The sequence below is a fragment of the Coturnix japonica genome, chromosome 1 (assembly GCF_001577835.2).
Source record: "Coturnix japonica isolate 7356 chromosome 1, Coturnix japonica 2.1, whole genome shotgun sequence".
NCBI classification, from domain to species: Eukaryota; Metazoa; Chordata; class Aves; order Galliformes; family Phasianidae; genus Coturnix; species Coturnix japonica.
The window spans coordinates 32,153,924-32,173,840 of NC_029516.1; the positions used below are offsets into that span (position 1 = coordinate 32,153,924).

Sequence of the window (19,917 nt, forward strand, 5' to 3'; positions counted from 1 at the left end):
TTATAGTAAAAACTAAAATAAAAACAGCTCCATACATGAGCAGTATTTCCCTTGCCTTGTTCCATCTGCCAGCTGCCAACAGCACCTTTGAGTCTAATCCTTTCTTTAAAGCAATGATAGTTTTAGCCTTTACATTCTGGAAGCCAAGATCCACACTCAGATTCTGGAGCATCCGCAAAAGGCACTGCCTCTCTGTTGCTCTAAACCAGTTGTCTGTTATTTCCTATTACTACTTGCTCAAAGTTTGCGACAGCTCCCTACCTTCTCTCCATTATTCAGTTGCTTTCCCTCAATCACCCAGGCATTGTCCACTTGGTCTTCTTCAATCTGAAAAGTTCCAGTGCTGGTAATCTTGTATTAAACAGAAACCATTGCCTATGCTGTATTCATAAACCAAGTTTATGCTGTTTTCTAGCTGTAGCCATACAGCTGATCCCCGCAGAGATATCACAACACTTTCCGCTCCATTCAGTCATCCCTTCAAAATAATTCCTGATATTTTTTTCTTTACTTGGGGCTGGCAATGAAGTTTCCAAAGAACCATCTACAGAGACACCTAAGAACTCCTTCCTCTGCAATAGTATCACTTGTAGAACTACACACTCATAATTAAGACTGGCTTTGCTCGTACGCATCTCTTTGCATTTACTGAGACTGAATTTCAGCCTCTAGTTTCACACCCAAGCTCAGCAGGATGGGATCCTTCCAAAGCTCCTCTCTGTCAACTTTATGTTCCTCTACTATAAGGCATTCTGCATCAGCAGCAAACTGTGCTGCTTCCTTACTCGCTCTCCTTCCAAGACCATTTTGAACATGCCAACCAGTGCAGGTCCCAGCACGAATCCTTGTGGGAGTCTGATCGTACCTTTCCCGCAGTGTAAAAAATGACTATTTACTGCTTCCCGTTAACTCTTCTCCTTCAGCTGGTTACCAATCCACAAGGCAGCCCTCCCTCTGAACCCACGACTGCTAGTTTTCTTTAGCAGCATTGGCGTGGAACTGTGCCAAAAGCTCTTTTGAAGTCACTTTATCACCCTGGTTTATCAGTTTGTTCATTTTGTCAAAGGGCTTCATAATGACAAAGCTTTTTCTGTCTACAAAAAACCATGTTGATTTTTCCACGGTCTGACGTGTCTGGCTATATGCCAGAGCCTCACCCCAGCTCCCTGTCACTGATCTGCTGCTTTGACCTGAGACAAAACTACATCACTAAGAAGGTCTCCAATACTGAAAGTGAACATTAATGATCCTTAAACACTCACCCAGCTGCTTTCCAGCCATGAGGTGCTTACATTCCACGAATTCTCATTTCAGTGACTGCTTCAGTATGTACTTCCCAGCAACCCAATCCTGCTCCTAAGGGTCTGGCATAGTCACAACCGGATAATGTCATTGGGTAGGTTTAAGGAAGCAGTAATAACTGTATAGTTGTTATAGCAGGTGAAGGAAAATATGAGCTGATATTTTCACAGCTAGAGGATGAAACCAAACCCCGGTAGCCTAAGTTTTGTGTTTTCTAATTATCAAACCATAGGAAAAGGAAGGTTTCTCCTACCCCTCAAATCCATGTCTCGTATAAAGGAGTACCCATAAACACCTAATGTGCTGAAGTGAACTCCACCCTATGCAATGCAGCTCTTTGCTACTCAGTTTTACTTTTGAGGGTATCAAGAAAGACACTGTAAACGTTGCAGCTGTACTTACCAGTCCATTCTGCATTGAAACACCTCCCTTACAGTGAAGTTGGTAAAATGGACCATTTGTCAGCATCTTCACCGTGAGTTTGCAGTGTGGTCCTAACCCAGAGTTCACAGACTCCCAAATTAGCAGCTAAGGCAAACGTGCACTGTCCCTCTGCCAGTTTTCCAGGAGCAGCCACCGTACCTGCTCACGGGATGCAACAGAGCACTATATTCCAAGATTCCTTGGCACTGAATCCAAGTGCTGTGCCTGAAGTCACACAAACGTCATCAGTCTCTTGCAGGGAGAAGCTGAGCCAGCTTCTTGTTTGGATCCCATGTGATCCCATTCCTCCAGCTGCCTTCACCACATTCCATGTGGGAAACATGGACTGAGACCCACCAACTCCACTAAGAAGGACAATCTTTTAATGATCAGTGCCACAACACTGAGCTACGCAGCACCAAGGCCCCCCCACACCTCGCCCATGCTCCCCTGTAAGTAACATGCAGCGATAACTCTTCCACTGGAAGACAGAATGCAGAAATAATCCCACTAATGCTAATGACATATCAACTAATACAATGACAAATGCCCTAAGAATACCAAAGTAGTTACTCACTGAACGAATAAATAAATAAGGCAAAGGGCACATGCTGCATGCAGAGATTTAAAATAACCAGCTGCCTTTTCCTGTGAGAGGCATCCATTCCATGTCCTGATTGAGGAAAGGTTTCCAAACTGCAAAAACTGAGCGTTATTACATGTGGTTAATTCCCTCTGCTTCGTGCTCACAAAGGAGCCCATTTGCAGTTGCACAAGTTGCCTCATTTTTAAAAGTCTGACATTGTGTTGATGCTCTTCAAATGCTGTTTTGTACAAACTTCATAGTTAAATGTGCACATCTCTGAGGCCCTGAAACTCTGCAGCACCATGGGGGGATTGAAGGGCATAGCAGCAGTCTTCACACGGAATTTCCTTGCTTTCATCTGACAAAATCTGTTCTCAAATGTTATTGCGACATAGTGTAGCTTTTTTTTTTTGGCTTGAATTAGATTTACATCCCAGTTGGTTATCGTGGACTAGTTGGAAACAGCCGTGCACACATTCTGCAGTCAGCACATTGGTGCTGCTCCTTGGGAAGCAGCCAGCAAGAAGTTACAGGAGCTGCATGTGGCAGCCTTTGTTGGGGGGAAATGAAAACAGTTCAATTCAGTTAAGCAGAACGTTCACTTGTGAAGCAAGCTGAATTTGTAGAACTTGGGAGGCCCAAGAGGCAGCTTCACTCACAGTAATAATGTCTTTGAGACTTCCAGTGTTCAAATGGGCAAGGGACTAAGTATCCAGCATCTGAAGGAGGAAAACACATAAAATCTCAGCCATCAAGCTTAGCCTAAAATAAGGTCAGAGAAAATACCTGAGATGAAAATTATGCTTTTGCTACTCACTGGGATTGTTTGCTCTGGAGGAAGAAGGCTCAAAGGAGAGCAGATCATTCTCCACTATGACCTGAAAGGAGGTTGTGCCAAGGTGGGGGGCGGCCTCTTCTTCCATGTAACAGCAGTAGGATGAGAGGGAATGGTCTCCTGTTGTGCCAGCGGAGGTTCAAGTTTGGTATTCTCCAAAAGAGCATTGAACCAGGCTGCCCAGGGAGGTGGTGAGTCAGCATCCATGGAGGTGTTCAAGAAAAGAGTGAACGTGGCACTGAGGATCATGGTTTAGTCAGCATGGTGGTGCTGGGATTTCATGAGCTTAGTGGTCTTTTCCAACTGTAATGATTCTATGATTCTGTGAAATTGTATAGATCAATACACACAGCAAGTGTCATCTCCATCACAGCACATTACTTAGAGCTCATGTATCCTCTAACCATATCAGAGGTACATAGAGGTACAAGTGTACAAGATGAAGCCAATCTGAGGAAAAACCCACTGCAATACCAACAATGATCTGTGTAATTCCTACCCCACTCTTCCCCAGATGTGACAGGAATAAGTACAGAAGATCTGTCAGATTCCAGCAGTCACTTCAGGAGGGGTTTCATTGTGTGAATTAAACTGTACAGAAGCAATGTCTTTCTTTCTTTCTTTCTTTCTTTCTTTCTTTCTTTCTTTCTTTCTTTCTTTCTTTCTTTCTTTCTTTCTTTCTTTCTTTCTTTCTTTCTTATCCTTCTTTCCTTCCTTCCTTCCTTCCTTCCTTCCTTCCTTCCTTCCTTCCTTCCTTCCTTCCTTCCTTCCTTTTTCCTTTTCTTCTTCCTTCCTTCCTTCCTTCCTTCCTTCCTTCCTTCCTTCCTTCCCCTTCCTTCCTCTTCCTTTCTTCCTTCCTTTTCCTTCCTTCCTTACCCCTTCCTTCTCCTTCCTTCCTTCCTTCCTCCTTCACTTCCTTCCTTTCTTTCCTCTCTCTTTCTTTTTCCTTTCTTTCTCTTTCTTTTCTTCTTTCTTTCTTTCTCTTTCTTTCTTTCTTTCTTTCTTTCTTTCTTTCTTTCTTTTCTTTCTTTTTTCTTTCTTTTTTTCTTTCTTTCTTTCTTTTTTCTTTCTTTCTTTTTCTTTCTTTCTTTCTTTCTTTCTTTCTTTCTTTCTTCCCTCTCCTTCCCTTCCCTCCCTTCCCTTCCCTCCCTTCCTCCCTTCCTTTCTTCCCTTCGCTCCTTCTCTTCCCTTCCCTGCCTCCCTTCCCTTCTTCCCTTCCCTTCCTTCCTTCCTTTCCTTCCCTTCCCTTCCTTCCTTCCCCCCTCCCCTTCCCTTCCCTTCCCTTCCCTTCCCTTCCCTTTCTTTCTCTCTCTCTCTCTCTCTCTCTTTCATTTTTAACTGAAATGTTGACAATGTAACTAATGATGAAATTATTAATGAAGCAGTGAGCCACTGGTTTAAATTATTGGCTCAGTTTCATTCTTCTGAAAAAAAAAAATAGTATGAACTCCCTGGGGATAGGATTTTTTCTGAAGAAGAGCAGATCGGGCCATAAGAGGCTGCTACATGGCCATTACTGTATGCAAGGGCTTTGTTTGACTGTGAAAACAACAACTTCTTGATTTGACATACAAAGGGTCATTCTACTTAGCATGCCACACATGAGGAGAGGCAGAATGTGACCAGTGTTGCTCTGTTCAGCTAACACAATAAGTCCCGCTCTCTCTCTTTATAAATCTGTTTTCCAGCTCCTGAAATGTTTGCTATAGAGTTTTTTGTTTTTTTGGTTTTTAATAAGTTTTTGTTAGTGTCAAATGGACTTTGGAACTGATAGAATAAAACTCCACTCCTAGGTAGCATCTTACAACAGAGAAAGAGAGCGAGATGCTGTACCACACTTCAGCCAGGAACATGCTTTTGCTGCTGAGTCACAAACCCTGAAAGGAACCATTATATAACAGCCCTCACCTACAGCTGAGTTAGGTGGTGCCTGTTATGTTTCAGTGTGTAGCTGAAACATTTAGGATGGAAACTGGTATCCATCTCCAAGGCTTTGATCAGTATTGATGCTGAAGTGTACACAACTCTTGCTGATCAGAAAGGGCTGCCCACTAGAGGAGACGTGAAATGGGATGGAATCCAAAGGACACTCCAGAAATGCAATCTGGCATTCCATCCCCTCAGAGTTCCTTCTTTGTCAGACCCAGGAGTTAAGAATATGAGTAAGGCAAAACTTTATTAATGAGATAAATCTACTGATAACAGTTCACATACGGTTGGGCTGCTCTCTTGATTACAGAACTGAATAGTCTTTAATTTTTAAAGTAGCTTACAGGCAAGGGCAATAATCTAAGGCCAAATTCCATGATAAATCTTACAGTGTACAGAAGTTGTCTCTGCTTTCAAAGCTGATTAAAAGGAAGTTCCGAGTGATGTAGAACAGAACTGAAAATGCCATCAAAGAACTTGGAGGTGTTCAAGACCAGGTTGGACGGGGCCCTGGGCAACCTGATCTAGTAAAGGTGTATGTTTGGTGGCCCTGCCAGGCAGGGGGTTGGAACTACATGATCCTTGAGGTTCCTTCCAACCCGGGTCATTCTGTGATTCTGTGACTTAAAGCAACGTTGGTTCATAATTTGTAGACAGTTGCAAGCAGTCTTCAAAAGAATGGCATCTATAGCGCATCTCAATGGACGAGCAGTCATCTCAGTCTGGGATGATGAAAAATGACTGTAGATAGGACCAGCAACCAATAGAAGATGGAGAACTGAACTGTCAAAGAGACAACGGACATTCACGTTCAACCGCTGACTACGAAGCCGCCTCGCCCCGTGTCCGCCGCGCCCGTCGGCCTGTGAGCCGGCACCGTCTGAGGGACCCACACGGAGCGGTGAGGAGCCCGAGCGGGGCTCGGCGGGGCCGTGCCGCCCCGGAAGGCGTTCCCGCCGTGCTCCGGAAGCTGTGCGGCTGAGTCCGGCCCAGAGCGAGGCCCTGTCGCCGCCGCTGTCGGGAGGCGCCGCCGTTCCCCGCCGCGGACGCGGGGCCGCCTCTCGCCCGTGGTAGGCGGCCCGGCCCCGGGCTCGGCGGCCGGCGCGGGCTCATGGCGGAGGTGGGTGCGGGCGCCGCTCCCGTCCCCGTCCCGGCCTCGCCTCGCGGGGCGCCCGGCCGGCTCCCCTCGCCCCTGCCCCGCGGCCGGGGCCGCGCTCCTTCCCCGCCGGAGTGTGCGGGGCCGGCGGGGCGACGCGGGCGGGCGGGACTGCGGCCGGGAACCGCGGGCGGGAGGGGACGGACGGAGGGAGCGGGGTCGGAACAAAAGCGGAGGCGGCCGGGCCGGGCTGGCGGTGGGGGCTGCCGGGGGCAGGAGCGGAATGCGGGAGCGGCCGTGCCCGCCCGGCCTGCACGGTGCCACGGGTCGGACATGGCCAGCTGTCAAGCTGGGCCGCTGCTCCCGGCTCTCTGCGATGTGGATGTGGGGGATCACGGAGGTCGGAAGGGGTTTGGGCACCGCTCTGCATCGGTTCTCTGCCCGAGCCGTGGTGAGACAGAGACGCTTTCTTGGCTTCATGGTCTCCGTGTCCTGCTCAGCATCAAAGCACGAGGGGTGGTGATGGTGAGAAGAGGTTAGGATGATGTTGGGCAGTTGGTAAGAGATGACACCGTGCTGTCTCTTAGCTTTTTATTTTACTTATAGTGCTAGTGACAAAGTGACATTTAGCATAATGAGAAAGCACAGCCGTATTGTATCTTGCTTTAACAGTGTTAGTGATAAATCATTCTGTATGATGACTCTCATTCAGTCCATACTGCTGGCTCTGCAGTACTTTTGTATTTAAAAGAACAAAAACCTAATTTCCCTAAGATTCATCTCTGCTTTAGAAGCGGGTCGATATGAAGAAACATTCAGATCCAGTAAATCCAGATTCAGATCTGTTTGTTTGTCTGGATCAGCAGAACTGCCAGCGAGGCTCCCTGGCTGTTTCCCTCAGTTTACAAGTGTGTCTGAGCAGCACAGCCATCCTGCGGGCGGTGTTGGAGCCTGCTTCAAGACAAATGTGCATTGATATCAGTGTGAGTCACCAGTTCAGGTCCAAAAATATTCCCTGCATCACAAATGGAAAGTGATTAAGAACGTTATTTCTTGACTGAGAAGCCCTGGGTTTATTTGCCTACGTATCAAGAATGCTTTGAAAATGCTTGTTGAAACAATGTCCCAGTGGTTGTATTTATATTTGGTTAAGCAGCTTTTTGCTCACTTTCCAGTTCAGTGTCTTGTCTCGAATGCTGGTGGTTGGCTGTAGTCAAAATTAATTGTTCACGATTCCCTTTTCAATCTACCAATGCAGTAATAAATGTAATTGCTTGTAGGTTTGCAAGGTTATTTCTCGCAGTCAGTGTGCACTACTACTTATAATAATTTACTTCTCGAAGATCACCTTGAAAGCAGCGATGTCCATGCTTAGTAGGGGATCTGATCCTGCAGTCAGCACTATTCACTTCTATGAGCCCTGAGTCTCACAGTTTGAGCAGTACAGTTCTTTGAGTGGCGTCTGAAATTCATTCCTCAGCAGAGCGGTTTACAAGGCTGCTGACGTTTGAACTCCAAAAGAAATGTATTAGAATCATCACGCTGAGCTGCTGTGGCAAATTGAAATGTAAAATAGGGCGGTACACAGGTGCACTTTGCAGCATCAGCTGTGGATTAAGACTGGATGTTCTGCTTTCAGCCTGCCCCTGGTTACCCCTTGTGCTGGGAGTGCCAGCTTGTGGAGCTGGGCTGGTGACGGCAAGTGGCTTGTTCTGTAGGGTGCCCAGAGGAGCTGGGGATTCTCCATCCTTGAGGTGTTTGAAGCCAAGTTGGATGGGGCCCTGGGCAGCTGGATCTAGTGGATGGCAACCCTACCCACGTCAGGAGGTTGGATATGGATCGGTCCCTTCCAGCCCAAACCATTCTATGATTCGTTCTGTGTCTTTTGGTTGATGATGCTCTGGGCTGGATCCTTGTGAGGTAGGGACGGGGTGTTTTGTGAAAGTGGTGGTGGGACTCACGTGCTTGAGGGGAAGAGCAGGGCTGCCTGGGCCTTGACCTGTAGCCAGCACTGTGGGACTTCAGCTGGGACTCAACTACTTCGTGTGAATGTGTTGCTGTCATGGACCATCTCCACCACAGGAGGATACAGTTGGTCCTCTTTGCTCTCAAGCTCCTAGGCACAGGCCGGTGCCTGTGCAGCACTGGGTCGAGGTGCACCCAATGGGGTGTGAGGGGAACAGGTTGCTTCTGGCAATGGGGATGAGTTGTGCCAGCCTGGAGTGTGCTTGATCCTGGCTGACTTTGGTGAAGCTGAGCTTGGGTTGAGCACGGAGGGTCTGGATGCATCGTTTGGTTGTGGTTTGTCAGCATGCTTAAAATCTGAGATCCTTTAATCTGTGGCAGTGCGACTATGATTTCAGTGTGCATTTTGAAGGGATTTTAAGTGAGGAGTCTTATAACTGCTGTTCATCTGTCGGATTTTTGAGACAATGAATTTGTTGTGTGTGTGCATTGAGCTTTTAAACATAAAGACTGAGAAAAGAAGATAGTTACCAGTATGTGCAAAGAAACCTGCGTGATGTTCTGCAATAATAAGTAAATTGAATGACGGTAACAACAAAGGATGAAAATGCTGAGGCTGACCTGAGACTTAATGCTGTTGGCTTCAGACAGTTGAAAACTGCTGTCCAGAGGTGTAATTCCATGCAGCATAGGCAGGTGTTTTATCAGTTGAGCAGAAGTGGTACAGGAGCAGGTATAACATAACAGACTTTGCCTCGTCCACTCTTAAGCATCGCTTTCTTTTTTCTTTCTGTTGTTGTTGTTGCCCTTTCTGTGTAATCAGAGCTATATGTAAACTTTCATTTCAGACCTGAACAGATTATAAACTGGTGTGTAGTTGTTCCTCATGTAAGTGTGTAAGCATCCGTTTGTGTGGGTGCGCATGTCAAGCATTCTCCATTAAAGCACTCTCTTCAGATTCCTCTTCACTGTCTCAGTCTGGGTGGCAGCAATCACAGCAGCTGATTGAGTTGGCTCTTTGTTAAAGCCCATTTTCCTGGAGCCATGTGATTCTCTAGAATTTCAGTCTTTCCCTCAGGCTTGAAATCGCTTTAATAAGAGAACTAATAGCTTTTCTTCTGATGTTTATACAACACAATGTCATGATTATTGCATGTTTGAGAATGACTGTATGTATTCTTTCCTAATTAGCGGAAGTGTTGTTGTGATTACTATTTCCTTCCCTTGTTTCTGAATCCTTTAGTTTCATGTCCTATTTGTTCTTCTGAAACGCTTTCGCATCCATCTGGAGTGCACTGAAGTTCTTGCCATGTGAGCTGTTCTTACTGTGCTGCTCACACTCAGGTGGCCCAGGATAATCCCCAAACTTTTCACCTGGATCTCAGTTGACAAGTCACAGAATCACAGAATTGTAGGGGTTGGAAGGGACCTCTAGAGATCATCGAGTCCAACCCCCCTGCCAAAGCAGGTTCCCTACACCACGTCACACAGGTAGGCGTCCAGGCGGGTCTTGAATATCTCCAGAGAAGGAGACTCCACCACCTCCCTGGGCAGCCTGTTCCAGTGCTCCGTCACCCTCACCATAAAGAAGTTCTGTGTTACATAATGTGTTCCTCTTGGTTACTGCAAGCAGAACGTGGTTGCACATGCTGTTGCCACCATGGCTGCCTTTGCTTTAACTTGTAGAATCTACCACAGTTAGCAGAGCTGCCACCTCCTCTTGCAGAACCTCATTTCCTTCCTTTTGCTGTAAAGCTTCTCATCCAGTGCTGGCTGTTGGTAGGAATACCTCTGCATTGGTAGGTTATTGAACTGAGATTTCACCAAAGGTCTCAGAAGTATGTTCTTACATCAAAGCCACTCTTGGGTATTTCTTGCTTTACTGCTTTTTTGTTGTACACCTTTTCCATTCAGGCAGTTCTGATTCAGAAATCTTATACATGAGATGCTTGTGAGGATTACTGGGCAATTGGCATATCTGGAAAAGTGAGAGGAGTTCTGCTCTGTGCTCTGAATATGGAAGAGACTGGGTCTCCGTTAGCACTTCGAGTCAGAGGATCAGACTTCTTTCCCTTGGCTTCTCTTCCTAATGATTTTGGTCCTGGCAGCGTTGAGATGCTGCTGTTGTCATCACTATGGTGGTGACGGTTGCTGTAAACCACTGACCCGTTACTGTGTGCTGACTCAGTGGTGAAAAGTTGCTTTAATTTCCTGCCTTCACAAGGAGAAAATAGACCCTCTGTGCAGCGTGCTGGTACCTGAATTCCCGTATTTCTGGTGGAAGGTGCAAAACGTCATCAAACAGGTCCACTGAATTCCTGCAACCACAAAGTGGCTCTTACCTGCCAGGATTTTCCTCCGCACATCAGACAGTTGTCTTGCAGGCAGATTTTCTTTGGACTGAGATATTACCTTGTGCATTAACGTGACATTTGCATGACGTACAGATGGGGACATCGCAGCGTTACTGTAAGGCAGTCAGTAAAAACGATCGTGGTAACGCTGTGTTTGTTATCTAAACATTGGAAAGATCACCAATATGAGATGGAAAATATAAAATTCTTATAGGCTTTTGTCGTATTTCTGAGACAGAACGTGTTGGTTTCATAATTCGTCAGATATTTGGCAGGCAGAGAGTTGACTTGTTTTGCTGTTCCTTAGCATATGATGCCATCTTTTCCCCAAGCGGAGATGTTGAAGCAGCAGCTTTACATGGGGAACTCCCACTGTCTTCTGCAGAAAAAACAAACTCTGGTTTACATAGAAGCTTTGAGTGAAAAGTGAATGATCTAGAGCAAACTGTATTCCATTGTGATAGCAGCGTCTCTTCTGCTGAGCTTTTCTGAGGTGACAACAGCAGCTTTTTACATAGTTGTGCAGCACAAACAGAGCTGACTGTGCAGCAGTTATCCTTCAGACGTTGACATTTTTCAGTCTATTTATGAGCATCAACAAACGCTGTGTGCATACTTTTGCCATGCATTGAATGCTTCTATTTTCCTTTAATTTAGCTTAAAACTAGTAATGGAATTCCTGAGGTTTTGAAAGGAATAGCTCTTGGCAAGCACAGGGCTTTGAAACCAAAGGCAAGTTAAGATACCAAGCAAACACGGGGAGGGCTGCTTCTCCAGGGACGTTTGTTACGAGTATTCTGACGTCTTGGAGACTGCAAGTTGGATTTGGTTTTTGCACACACACCCTGTCTCTTTGTTTTTGTATATTTGTTATTGTTGTTTTGTTTAATTATTAAGATACTGAAACTCACGTTAATCCTTGCTGTCACCCAGGAGGTTTAGCCTTTTCAACTAGCCATTAGAAGCAGGGGGTATAATGCTCCTCTTAGGTTTTGCCTTGTATCTGACTGTATTTTTTTCCTAAATTCAAGCACTGTTTAAAGCGTGTAATTAGATGAATAATTTCATTTAAAATAAAATAAACCTTTCCTTTTAAGTGACTGCAGTAATTGTACCAGGAATAGTTATCACACATCTCTCAGGTGGGATGGTAACAGACCAAGCTCGTATTTACATTTCCCAAGTGCAGTTATGCTTTTAGCATAAGAGCTAAGAGCCGCTGTAGTTTGGTGGGAGTAGGAGAAGACAGGACATGTGGAAGGTTGCTGGGGTGCCGAGGCCTTGTCCCTCCTTGGGAACAAGGGGCCTGCAGTGCTGCTTGCTGTGGGCATCTTCTGTCCTCCTGTGATCCTGGCATGTGCAGAATTTATGGGAAGGTTGCATCTTATCTCCTTGATTTAGCTTACCACATTTCTTTGTGGAGCTTCGTGGCTCTGTATGCCTTCATTCAGCCCTGCGTTTCCTTGCAGTGCTTCTTATTATCATAAACATTTTGAATGCCTCGGAGTTCATTATCATCCCTCTCTAACTTAACTCATTTGCTCTCTGCAGTGCTGCTGACAGCACTGTAATCCTCTGTCGCCCAGGGCAGTAGTTAGGGAGTTGCCCTCTTTTTTTCCCCTTCTCCTTCAATCCGCAGTCAGATTTAATTCCTATCCTTCTTCCTTATCCAAACAGCATCTCCCAAGATTACATCTTCTTTTTTGGCCTTAACAAACCTGTATCTGTATCTCCTCCCTCCTCTCTTGAAACTCACATCTCTGCCATCGGTGTAAGGTGCAGCTGGGAAGATGTTTCAATAGTCTGCCTGTCTGCTGGTTTCCTTCATCAAGTCTGTGTTAGTTGTCTTTGAGTCTGAACAGTCTGCATCTTGTCTTTCCACATCATGCTCTCCCCTTGCCTTGCTACTCACAGTCTTATCTCTTCACTTACATGTACCACGGCATGTCCTCCACTTTGATTTAGGAAACTTCTGAGTATTATCATACATAATTGATAGCATATATATTATCATATATGCTAATGCTGCTACAAGAGAAAATGATTACATCTCTGACTTTGGGTTATTAGGGTACCCTCCCACTGTGTCTCTGTTATACAGATAAACTACACTTTTATCTACTGGGGTATGCATGCACTTCCATTAAAAGTAAATGAATAAAAATACACAGACCTACAACAATTACACTGCTGTATGTCTTCCAGATTTCATTCTCTTGTCTGATGGCTGTACTTCCTTACTCTGCAGTAGGAAAGAAGCACTAGTGATGTGTTTTAGACTTTGCTGTGGGAGTACACTGTCACATTCTGTGGCCTTCATACGTGGTTTCAGTTAGTAAATATTCTTTGCTGCACTTTAGAAGTTTTATTGGGCAAGACAAGTCTGTTAAGTCTGGAGCTTCTCTTTAGATGACACACAAATGGAATTAAATCTGCAATAAACATAGCACTGGATGCCATGCTTATTGCAAAGCAAAGGTTGGTTTCAGCAGAAGCAATTTTTTTTTTTTTCTTTTCCTTTATTAATATATAGGAAAAACCACCTGTCTCTTACATATTTCTTCATGTCTTATGGAGAGCTGGATCACAAATGACTTGCGATTTCCCTATTGATCATTTAGACTTTGCTTTGAATTACAGCGATTACAGTAGTGTAACTACTTTAGCTTGCTGTACCTGTCTTTGCAAAGTTCCAGGATGGTAGAATTAAATAGTCATGAATCACTTCTTAGTCATAGCAGCTGCCTTGTGTTTCCTTATCCTTAAGACCACTGAGTAGCCTTCCAGGCCTTGAGAGCATGGGCTGTGTATTGCTTATCAATGTGTACAGCAACAACTATGAAACAGCAATGGCAGCTCTAGTGTTAATTTTATTAGGTACACCAACAGCAATGCCAAAGTAAGCTGAAAGTTTTGTATCAGTCCATGTGGTGTTTGTGTAGCTGGCTTTGGTCTTACTCAAAAACTATTGGCCTTTAAGGGTCCTAAAAGCATTTAATTAGCAAATGTGTGGATGCTCCCTGTGAATTTGAATGCCTCTTTTCTTCATTTACAGTATATGTTTTAGGCCATGACATTGGTTTTAGTGAGAAAGCATCCTTTTTGTTTGCAGTTTGGCTGGGAAGGATGCCATTCCACTTATCTTTGTTAGCAAAAGGCATTTGGCTGGGACATTTTACATCTCAAAAAGTAATGAACAAGCTAACATTATATTTAGTGTTACCTAATAAATTCTTCTCTAAGCACTGAATTTTGTGGCCAGGCTGGATGGACCTTTGTGCAGCCTGGTCTGGAAGGAGGCATCCCTGCCTACAGCAAGGGGGTTGAAACTAGATGGTCTTAAAGGCCCTTTCCAACCCAAACCATTCTATGATTCTGTGTTATTTATTTAGTGTTATAATATTGTTAGGCCTATGCTTAGAGATATCTTGAGTAATACATGCCAATCAGGCAGTCCTGCAACTCTTGATAATGCTTCATTCTTAAAAGCTACTGGACTAGAAAAGAATGTATATGGGAAGGGAAGAGGGGAATGTGCTACATAGACTTGAAACAATTTTCCTTTCACCCTGCCCCCTCTCCTCCTTTTTCAGGTAGGCAGATAGATGGGCAAACCTTTCTTACCCAGTGCTTACATTCCCCCTCCTCCAAGTTCCAGAACCTGTTTTGAAAACAAAAGTGGGGAAAGCATTTTCTGATTTTCCTTTAGGTCTTCAGTTCTGGAGCAGTGTTTGTTTTGTCTTAGAGGCACAACATACGCCAGAAACTTAGATAAGCTTCTAGTTTCTGTAGGACTCTTTGAGTGTAAGTATATATTATGGCTGTTATTTTCAGATACTTACGGCCACTTAGGATCTTGAAATATTCCTATTAGTAAATTTGAAGTTTAAGTTATTTATCTTGGATTTTCTGTGCCTACAGTGAATGTGGATCATCTGACCTTCACATATGTGTTTTCTTTTACTGTGACTTTCATCCATAAGTGTCAGTTTGTTTGCTTAATAAATATTTACTTCTTCCCGCATCAGAGTTCCTTGTCCTGTGAAGTCTTTCTGAATTGATCCTGTAAAGCACAACTTCACGTGTCTGCAAAGTAGAAGTTTACTTCTCTTGAAGAGTTTGTATGTATTAAGTCACCTGTAATGCATAGTCCTGTTTGTTACTGATACTGTACATATTTAGCATTTTTTCTTTGTGAGTTCTTCATTGCTAACACTAAAATAAGTAACACTTATTTGCGGTGCAGCCTGTCTTCATTTTGTCTCCCCTGCAAAGGACGTAAGTATCTTTGACTTCCTCAGAGCTCAGCCTAGAACAGCTTTGGATTGGTTTTGTCTCAGCTCAGATATCAAAGTTTTAGGGCTCACAAAAACAAACGTGAAAAATCAATTGTCAGGCAGTTAAATCAAGTTTTATATTCACATCACACCTCTGATAGCTTCCACTGCTTTTACCTATTGATATGTAAATTGGAGCACGATTTTGAGTAACTCTTAATATTTTTTAAGGTTCTGCTTAGGAACTGAAGGACTGGAGCACTTTCCTATGAAAACAGGCTTAGGGAGCTGGGCTTGTTCAGCCTGGAGAAGAGAAGGCTGTGGGGTGACCTCATTGCAGCCTTCCAGTACCTAAAGGGAGCCTATAAACAGGAGGGGAGTCAACTCTTTGAAAGGGTAGATAACAGCAGGACAAGGGGAGATGGATGGTTGAAGGAGGGAAGTTCTAGGTTGGATGTCTGGGCTTTGTGCTTTACTATGAGAGTGGTGAGGTGCTGGCACAGGCTGCTCAGAGAGGCTGTGGATGCCCCATCCCTGGAGATGGAGAAACATTCTGCCTTCAGCACAAGTTTTAGTACTGGAGCTAATGGGATGTTGTACATGAAATATGCAGTGTTAGACTTGTGCACAAAAAGAATCTTTGCTTCCATGTGCTGCATGTTGAATAGTTACTTTGAAATTGACTGACATAGTTTTTATGTACTACTGTAGTGTGTGAGTACATGAAATTATTTTCAAGAAAATAAACATATTTGAAGGAAAACTTATTTTCTAATGTTAAAAAATTTAGAGGAGGCAGACAGCATTTTTTTCATGTTGTTTTCCAGTGCCCTGCATAAAAATGAGTGACCTAGATGTGCTGGGTGTGCTCTTCTAATGGAGTTTTATTGGTGATTATTAGCTAAAATTACTGGGGGGAGGAGTAGGTGAAGAAGGGGCAGATAACATTCATTTCTCTATAGAAAGAAAGCCTTCAGCTCTCTTGTGTCATCTGGGTGCCTTCAGCTTTATATTCTGCTCCATCAGGAGTGTGTAGAAATGCTGGCATTCGAACTGTCAAAAATTGGATGTAACCCAGGAGCTGAAAAGAGTGTAAACTTTTTTGTGGAATGAAATACATGAAAATTCCCTGTCAGCTAAGGAGGAATATGTGAAAGGCTGTAGTAATGAGGTTTAAAAGTAGTTAAGATTTTAAATTAGTTCCGTATGAAAAGTAGTTTCTCAAGTGTGCTGTATTGAGGGGATGTAGCGTTAGAAACCCTTTGGTATTTCTTGACTTCAGAACAAAGAAGGAAAGAAAACAGAGGAGTGCTTGAAAAGATGGAGTAATAAAGTTGAGTGGTTTTCAGTGGGCAGTACAAATATTGTTGTCTTTTACCTCAAATAGTAGATATTGCGGGTTAAGCTGTTTGTGATTTGAGAGGAAACATGGTTTACATTCACTGTAAGAGCATGATGTGAATCAGTTCCAAGATGAGCGACATTTGTTGATTTACATCATTGATTACCTGTCATTACAAATGGACTGTATTGAGGCGGGTGTTTTTGTTTTAATTTTTATAACTTTGTGGACATTAGACATAGACATGTTTAATGATAATGGAAAACCTAAAGGAGTAAGGAGGAGTCATCTTAAGCACATCAGCCTTTACTTAGAAAGGAGATGTATCACCAAAATGTCTGATGTAAAGTTGGGTATGTTTCAAGCTGAACTCCTACAAAGTTCTCCATAGGCTAACCCTAATTTAAAATTTATTTGGTTTCAAATCCATATTTGTGAATATTTTGCTCTTATGTTACCAGTGAGACTAAAACCAATCTCAACTGAATGTCAGTAGTTCATTTTCATTGTAACCTAGAAGCGGAAGCACTGCAGCTCAGGGCAGCTAGTGCACTTTTCCTTGTGTTTGCTTTACACAACTGCCTTGGATGTGGATGATCAAACTGTTTGTAAATCATTTTACAGCGTGCCTCGCAGATTGATGTTTGCTTGTTTAAAAAGGCCGTGCTGTGCTCAGCAGCAATGTAGTGGCTGATGTGTGTTTGCCTCCTGCGTGAGGCAGGGCTGGCACCTTGGCAGCACAGTGAGCCACGTGCATCAGCTCCTGGCTAACGGTGGTTGCTGCTTCCCAGAACTTCCTTTTGGTTCCAGGAAAGGTCTGAATGCTTCCCTAGAAGTGTGTAGTGATTGTCAACCTGCATCTAACATAATGAATTGTACCCATGGGTTTTGTGGTGCTCTGGGATTTTTTCATACACATCTCATATGTGTGTCACTATTAAAGTCTTTGATAGTGACATGACAGAGGTGTTTGCATGTGTAGCTGAATTAGTGGGCAGCAGCTGCTGTACGTGGTTCTCAGGACACTCTCACATCGGTTGTATCCAGTGCCACGTGGGCACTGTGCTGAGTTTGGGGTTTTTGTGTTCATTGTTCCCTGGGCTGTCTGATGACCAGCAGGGAAGCCCTGATGTGCTAAGGGTCGAAGAAATCAGCTGTCATTTCAGTACATCAGTTACAAAAATTGGTGTACCCACATGGGTTTATTCACCCAGTGGCTGCAGTAATAAGAAAATAAGCATCACCTCAGCAGCTAAGAATTGTTTTTCTAGATGGAATAAGGGACATATGGTACAACTGATGTAGGGCTGTTAGAATGGGGAAAGTTAAGGAAGTTGATATGCTTATGGTCCCCATTGGAAGTAGACAAGTGTGGCAGGACTGCAGGAGGTGATGGAGGCTGCGTGGAACCAATTCATCAGCTCATGGGCTTCAGGGAAAGTTCATTGTGTTCGATCAAGATCACAACAGATTAAGTAATTATTCAGGAGGTGTTAACGGCTGTTCAGTAGCAGCTGTGGTGGAAACAGACCCAGCTTGGCTGCTTCTGTTTGGAGAATCAGGGCTGTATCTGAAGCACGTCTGGGACTTGTCTACAGTGCAGAGGGAGTGGGCAGTAAGATAGGCTGATCAGCACGTTCACACTATTATGATGTATACACTAGTCAAACTTTTTGAGCCTTTAGTTATTAATACTCATTCGTGTAGTACTTTCCTTCATTAGAGACTTTGTGAGGAGCTCAAGTGATTTATGGAGGGACAGTGGATCGTTGTTCTACTGAATACAACCCTGGAGATGATAAAAGCAGATAGAAGCCTTTTTTTATCTAAACTGTATATACCTACTGTTAAACACTATTTGGCAGTGATTGGTGTGAAGAAGAGTTGGAAGATGAAATTTCTGAAGTGAAAATTTTGTATTTCTCCTACATTTCCTTGATTGCAGATAACATAATGAGTTTTCCTTCTGTGCAGTTACAGACCTCAAATGATCCATCTGTCCTGGAAGGTACGTCTAGAAAGTGGTTATGAACTACAGAAATTAATATATTTTGGCTGATAACAAAGGGGTTTGACCAGCTTCCACTCTTTTATTTGCCTCTGTGATTTGAAATCATTGAAACTTTAAACCAAAGCAAGAGGCACATAGGAAAACGTCATCTGGTGTGCCTTGATGAATTACATTCTGGAGGTCAGAGCTTCCTCCATTTGTAAGTTCTGGGTTGGATCTAACATTTACAAGCTATTTATAAACTTAAGCTTTTTACTACTTACAGGGAAGCAAATTGTTTATGAGGGCTTTAAAACAAAAAGTATCACTTTGTTCCATAGTACAGAAAGGACGTAGTTGCTTTAGAACAGCTGCACACTAGGATCAATCTCTCTCTCCACGTTTCTTCCTATAAACTGGAATTCTCATACTGTTTCTCTCATCCTTTCCTGTAAATAAACTAACTTCTTAGTGACCCTGCTGTTCGGGGAGCTGCTCTGCATTTCTGCTGTGGCAGCAGATTTCTATGTGTGCAGCACCAGGCAGGTTTCAGTCTGACAGGAGCCCCGCTTGCAGCACACCACAGCCTTCCAGCTGCTGGCACAGCACAAGCAGGGGATGAATATGTTCTGGCTGTGGTTCCATGCTATATTATTTAAAAGTTTTCCAACTGTTTGTTTTCCCTTCTGCACTACGTTTTGCTGCCCTGTCTTTTGCAATGTTGTGTGTGTGTGTATATATATATATATATGTATGTACATAGGGTGTATATAAACATATAGGGTAACTGAAATAGACAAAATTAAAAGTCCTTTTTCCTTCCAGTGAAACATATACTTTGTGTAATGTTCATTCTTCCAGGCGCTCAAGTAGTATTTATTTTTGAATTAGAAAATACAGTTTTCTCATACAGCAGTTTATGGAGTAATGTGCAGAAATGAATCTGCACTTTCAGCTAGTCAGCATAAATGGGTTGTTTGTTTGAAAGGGCCTAGGGATGTCAGGTTTGTAATCTCGGATCTATATGAAGAGTTAAATAATTGATGCGAAGTTGTACAACAGAATCAAAGCATGCATCAGAATGAGTAAGTAAGAGCTGTGTTACAGACCTTACAGGAAACTCATCTGATGCAGGAGTAGAACCAGACATTGTAGGAGCTTGGGAAGGTAGTGCAGTGGAAGGATATAAAGGATTGAGTGGGACCCAATAATAAAAGGGGACTAGGAATCAGCATGTTCTGCATTTGGAGTGCTTGAGTTAGTTGAACCTGCTTACTATCTATTGCATATAAAGTCTGCATAGTAAAGTTTGTCTCTTAGTGTGTATCTAGGTATCAGCTTTCTGAGTTCTAAATTCCCTATTTCTGCAATATTCTTATGCAGTGTTAAGTAACTTCTGTGCTTTGTTTGGGAGGGAGTGCCTTCCAGTGCAGAAGGAATTGCAATAAATGGATAGAATATCTGAGATGAACATGGCCTGTAAAGTAACATCATGATTATTTCACACTGCTTCTGCAGTTCCAGCTTTTCTCCTTTTCTATTTCTGTTCTAGAACATAAAGTAGCTTTTGCAGATTTTGGGTTGCAGTTTCTGCAATGTTCCTATTGACTAATTCAGTCATTGCTAGATATAATGTGTTGCTTTGACAGAAGTGTTTTGTTTGCTTGTGCAGCCTGAGACTCGCATTTTCATGGTTTATCTTGGAATACCCAAACTCGCTTTGGAACATAGTTGCCAAAGGCTATTAAGCTTAGTGATTATTATGTTTATGAAGCTGTTGTGTTTTCTCAAACCACAATTCTTGTAAAAGGATAATTG

General features: G+C 43.5%; 1 protein-coding gene across 1 annotated transcript in view; it reads left to right on the top strand.

Annotated features, from left to right (window-relative positions):
• The first annotated feature begins 6,049 nt into the window (after positions 1-6,049).
• The window catches only part of FRS2 (fibroblast growth factor receptor substrate 2), a 41,662-nt gene continuing 27,794 nt past the window's right edge, over positions 6,050-19,917 (top strand). Inside the window, exon 1 of the mRNA XM_015856144.2 lies at positions 6,050-6,195. The gene's annotated coding sequence lies outside the window, so the exon portion shown is untranslated. The remainder of the gene's footprint in view (positions 6,196-19,917) is intronic.